The 6,121-nt window shown below is 39.1% G+C and overlaps 1 long non-coding RNA gene across 1 annotated transcript in view; it reads right to left on the bottom strand.

Annotated features, from left to right (window-relative positions):
• LOC106013119 overlaps positions 1-4,157 on the bottom strand; it is a 6,334-nt gene extending 2,177 nt beyond the window's left edge. The window contains exons 1-2 of the long non-coding RNA XR_001185250.2: positions 4,102-4,157; positions 1,536-1,608 (exon numbers count right to left, since the gene is read on the bottom strand). This is a non-coding gene — a long non-coding RNA (uncharacterized LOC106013119). The remainder of the gene's footprint in view (positions 1-1,535; positions 1,609-4,101) is intronic.
• Between the last annotated feature and the right edge of the window lie 1,964 nt (positions 4,158-6,121).

Here is a 6,121-nt window from a genome sequence, read left to right as displayed (position 1 = left end):
AGAGGCGGGGAGAAAACGCTTGCGCATCAAGAATTTTGTAAAATTATTGTTAGCGTGTGTAGGAATTCTGTCGTGAGGTGAGAGATTTTCCTTATTTATTACCTGTTGTCACCAAGACGTGTCAAAAACACGTTTCCTACACAGGGCTTCCAAAAGCAGTGGAGGTCTTTAAGAATATCCGTACGTCGTGTTTTACTATCTTATCCAAACATGCGAGATGAAATGCTTAAGAAGAGCGGTCAACAAAACAAGAAGAGACAAAATTAAAAATGAAGTCATAAGGGACACCGTGGGAGCAACACCAGTCTTACTACACATTGAAAAACAAAAGGTCAAGTTGTTCAGGCACCTAACGCGGATGCCCTCAAACCATCCAGCTCTGAGAGCATACAACACTAAATATTCTTGATGGAGAGCCAGAGGAAGACCAAGGCGACGATGGAGTGAATCTGTGGCAGACACCCTTGGAGCTCACGGGATGTCCCTCCTACAGGCCACACGACCTGCTGCAGACAGACGCCTGTGTCTCCCCGCGACACCCCAGGGTACAAGCGGAAGAAAAAAGTAAAAGTAAGTAAGTATCCAAACGACGTGGGGAACTCCAAAAAGAAAATTTACTCGTTAGTCCGATCCGTACGCTTTGAATAACAGCAGTCTGTCAAAATTACTTTTTGAGAAGTACCGACAGTTTCAAAGAGATCTTCGCACTAGAAGTATTCAAAATGTGAAGAACACAGCCTCTGGGGTACAAAATGGCCCCAGGCGTACGGATAGGGTTAAGAATATCAGATGAATAACAATGCAGGAAAAAACACTGAGAGTGAGAGTGGTTTTAAATCATTATGGAGAGGTCGTATTAATGCTTCGGTTAATGTTTCATCGTGAACATCTTTGTTGTCACTGCTAGGAGCCGTGGAAGAGTTTCTCACAAGAAAGGGGAAGGTTGGTGTCATGAGTGACAGTTTCAAATAGTGCTGAGCGGCACGGTTCCCGATTGTTGGAAGCTAGGAATCTTAGGAATCGACTCCGAACCCATTACTTACTTTCTAGTGATGTGATTTCTTCCCGTGGTTACCTGGTTGGCTCCGAACATTTTCAGGGTTTAGGATAACCTTGATTTCAGAACACAACGAAACATCGACTTTTTTGTTTGTTAAATAAATATTTTTAAAAAGATTTTAATAATTAAAGTAACTGGGCACCGTTGGTTTACGTAAAGAGGATCGGGACTTTTCTTCCGGAGCATTAATCGTGGGAATCGGTTCCGGAATCGACCCTTCGCCCAGCTCTAGTTTCAAACCTATTGAACGCAGAGGGGAAATATTATGCAGAGTTGGTATCGATTGTCCTGAAAAGAAAATAACGATATCTCTACCCAGGAGCTGCTCGCTATTCCAAAGTTAGAAAATTTATTGTTATGTTAGATTAAAAATAGAGGTAAAATCGCTCGCTATTCCAGAGTCCTCTCGGAGGTGAAACGGGGTGTTCGACCATGCATTCCAGGTTAATAATAAATTGGATGATAAAGCACAAACCTTGGCTGACAGCCACCAAACACAGCAGAAGAAACATGATCAGAAGCTTCGACATTGTGACTGGTGTGCGTGCCTGTAAAAAAACCAGAAAATTGCGGGGGGGGGGGGGGGGGGGGGGTAGATAATAATATAGGACAAAAGAAATTATACATGTACATTTTCACTGGCATTCGGGTGGTACGGCTTGCGGCAAGATAGATAGATAGATAGATAGATAGATAGATAGATAGATAGATAGATAGATAGATAGATAGATAGATAGATAGATAGATAGATAGATAGATAGATAGATAGATAGGTAGGTAGGTAGGTGGGTAGGTAGATAGATAGATAGATAGATAGATAGATAGATAGATAGATAGATAGATAGATAGATAGATAGATAGATAGATAGATAGATAAATAGAGAGAGAGATAGATAGAGAGAGAGAGATAGATATTGCTTTTGTTTTTGTTGATGTTGTTGCTACTGATGTTGTTTTTGCTGTACAGACTGCTATTCTTGTTTATATTTCGTTATTATTAGTATCATTATTGTTATTATTATAATTATCATTATTACATCATTATAATTATTCTCGTTATAATTACACTGTTATTATCCATATTATTATTATTATTATTATTATTATTATTATTATTATTATTATTATTATTATTATTATCATTATTATCATCATTACTACTACCATCATCATCATCATCATCATCATCATCATCATCATCATCATCATCATCATCATCATCATCATCATCATCATCATCATCATCATCATCATCATCATCATCATCTTCATCATCATCATCATCATCATCTTCATCATTGTAAATAGCAGGGAATAAAAAAGGGTTGAGACTCGTAGACTTTTCAAGTTTAATACTGGTTCAACGTTTCACCCAGTAAATTACTTCGTCAGGAACATTGTTAATATAAATGTTGTTATTATTGTTACCATAATTGTTAATTTTTAAAATTATAACTATTGTAATTGCCAGAACTATCATCATCTTTCATGTTTCTCGCACGCACCATAGATCACTACGACGTAAGTGCACACACTTTAGTTTCCATTTTGTAGATCTCGTCTAGTCATTGATATTATTTTTTTGACGACGCCGAAGCAGCGAAACGCTGAACGTATAAAATGTTTGAAATTCTACACCGGTTCTTGGTTTGTTGGTTTTTGTTGTTGTTGTTGTTGTTGTTGTTGTTGTTGTTGTTATTTTGTGTTGCGTTGTTTTTGTTTTAATGCTGTCTACAAGGATGATGATGATGATGATGATGATGATGATGATGATGATGATGATGGTGGCGATGATATAACTATCTTATCCATTGTTACCTTTCTCAGTTTTTAAGTTCACAAAAAGATACATGAAAATGCGCAAGAAATGGAAGGGGTAAAGGGGAATACTTTTATGCAATTTTAAAGAAATTAATCTGGTGAAGTTGTAAAGGATATCAGTGGCCACACGCATGCCTAGTACAATGTATAAGCAACCCCAAGTTATTTGAAGATTGGATGACATGACGTCCGATGGTTAGAACTTAAGGAAACATAACGGGGTGTCCCTTGTGAGACGTGACACGCTCTTATCATCGCATCTTAGCAAGTCTGTTTCTCAATCAAATCAAAAAAAATTAACGAAGGCGTTAACACTATGAATGAACATTCTTATTCTAATTGTCAGTAGCATAACTGACCAGTTCCAGATAAACTGTCTTCGGGTAGCGTGTTACGTCAACTGACAACAGATTTGATCTCTAAAAATTATTCAATTACAAGATATGTGGTTCATAAGCAGCCTCTCAAATGACGTTGTCGAAAAATTTTGAAAGAAGTCTCATGTATTTATAAAGCCCACCACTGAACCGTAAATACTGCAAAGCGACATAACGATGAATATACCCTAATAGTAATAGGCCGCCCATCTTAAATAATATCAATACGGTTTTCTTGAAATATCTTTCTATAGTTAGCCAGTTTATTGACTCTTGACGTGTATTAATTTAATTTGTTCTTAGTAGTTCAGTTTGATTCTAATGTATTTGTTAGTTAGTGTAAAATGTTAGCTTTGACTTTTTACAGTGGGCTATTCCTTGAATTTTACCCCTGGTGCCAGGCTTGAAATAAGGATAAGCGAAATAGATGTTGTGTACGACTCGACTATCAAGACGATCACAAAAGAATGAGCTTGAGAACACTTTCTACCTTTGACCCCGAGACAAAAATATATTAGTTCTGTTTGCTTACTGACCGTTCGAAACTTCCGTAAATGCTCTTAATTTATATTTTTTCTATCAAGGCAGAAAAAGGCCCTTGGCCTCGAGGAGAAGTACTTTTCGATATAATGCTACAACTTTTTTTTAAAGTTTACACGAAAAGACAAATGTTGTTTATCTTGGTTTTAAAATGTAAAAAGTCCAACTCAAAGATAATCAACAATTATTGTTAATTTAAAAATATTTTTTTCAATGGACAACTTATAGGATGTAAGTGTGTGTATATTGAAAGATATATCTATGTATTGCAGGCGGAAACTGAAATATACCAGTTCCACTTACCACGGCAAGACGAACGACCGTTGATGGGTCTTAGTGTTTGGAAAAAAGCGAGACTTGTCTTGTATTCTTCTGCTCTGGTTTATATATACGCGGGCTCCGGCATTGCCCACACGAGAAGCCGAGGGGCAAGTCACGACTACGACGTAAGGTTACACACAACCAGTCACTTTGACTGTTTTACTTTCAGGATGCTGGCCATCAGAAAACGACACGCGACTTTCACCTGGATGAAATAGGCCTCATTTCAAGTTTGGATGAAGAGACAAATTCAAGAAGGGGCTTGACCACCGAAACCTTGACGTTTTTAGTAGGCCCTACCCCAATATCTGTCTATCTATCTATCTATCTATCTATCTATCGATCTATCTATCTATCTATCTATCTATCTATCTATCTATCTATCTATCTATCTATCTATCTATCTATCTATCTATCTATCTATCTATCTATCTATCTATCTATCTATCTATCTATCTATCTATCTATCTATCTATCTATCTATCTATCTAGCCATCTATCTATACAATATAAATATGTGTATGTGTTAGGAGTGAGTTTGTGTTTGTGCGTGTGTGTGTGTGTGTGTGTGTGTGTGTGTGAGAGAGAGAGAGAGAGAGAGAGAGAGAGGGGGGGGGAGAGGGAGAGAGAGAGAGAGATTGAATATGTGAGTGTGTATATCAGTGGCTGTTTTTTGGTTAAACCAGCTAAACAAATCAAAGGGACTCTCATGGTTGAGCAGCTACTGTGTTCACCTCTCATTCAATAGGTCCCGGGTTCGAATCTGGATAGCGGCGAAGAATTTCCCTCTCTGAAGTGTCTCCGTTCCCCCCCTTTTCCTGCTCTCAAACAATATTCTGTTGATTGCTTTCGTCTCCATTATCTGGCCCCACTCTACCCACCTGCTTTGCTCCCTCATCTGGGCTCCTGGCTTTTTCGGCAGCATTTCTCCTGCTACTCTTTGGCTTCTTCTTACTACTGTCTTCCAGTCACACCCCAGGTCTAATGGTAGGTAAGATCTAACACCTAGCCTTCTCGGATACGGGCAAAAATCTTGGAGGTCCCGTGTGCAAGTTGCGTACGTTAAAGATCCCTCGGTGATAAGAGTAGGCTACGGCCGCCACCCGGGCAAAATTTTAAACCTACCAAAACTAAACATGCTTAATGTGTCCCGCCCGCTCATATGACCTTATGCAGTTGCAAGCGCCGTAAAATACTTACCCAAAAAATCTAAGTGAAAACAAACAAAATGTCAAGCGAGTCATCCACGAGCGCATGTTTGAAACAAAGGTATTCTCATAAACTTGACGTTATTAAGATATTCTGCTACCTGGCTAGCAGTCTAGATATCTTTTCAGATCGTGAATATTATTTTTGATCGTCAGAACTTTCCTACTTTTTTGTAGTTGCTTGTTACCTCAGGTTTGCCGGAGAGGGCCTGCCGTGAGACAGGCAACGACTAGAATGTTCTATCTTTTTTCCTCGTGACAGATCTACCAAAGGCAGCTGTAAAACAAGCACGAGTTCTGTGCATAAACAGGGTATCTCACAGCGGTGCAGCAAGCGTCAGGTGAGACAGAGAGGTAGGGACGAGACAGAGCGTGAAGAAGTAACCTACGTATTGATGGCCAGGGGAGCATAGTCGTTGTCATGTTCTGTTTTCCACCATCTCAAAAATAATGTTTGCCCTCCCTACTCTTGTTCCCTCAACCTCGTATCATCTCCACCCCAACCCACACCCCCACCCTCTTCTCTATCTATCCAACTATCTATCTATTCATCTATTTATTTATCTTTTACTCACACTTTTTCCCTGTATCTGTCAATCTATCTTTCTATCCATCTATCTGTCCGTCTACTAATTCAACTGTCTCTTTGACGCCCTCTTTCTCTCTCTCTCTCACTCACTCACTCTCTCTCTCTCTCTTTCTCTCTCTCTCTCTCTCTCTCTCTCTCTCTCTCTCTCTCACACACACACACACACACACACACACACACACACACACACACACACACACACACA

This window comes from Aplysia californica, unplaced genomic scaffold (genome assembly GCF_000002075.1).
Source record: "Aplysia californica isolate F4 #8 unplaced genomic scaffold, AplCal3.0 scaffold00673, whole genome shotgun sequence".
NCBI classification, from domain to species: Eukaryota; Metazoa; Mollusca; class Gastropoda; order Aplysiida; family Aplysiidae; genus Aplysia; species Aplysia californica.
Note: the sequence above shows the minus strand (reverse complement) of the source record. Positions and strands in the feature narration are given on the sequence as shown.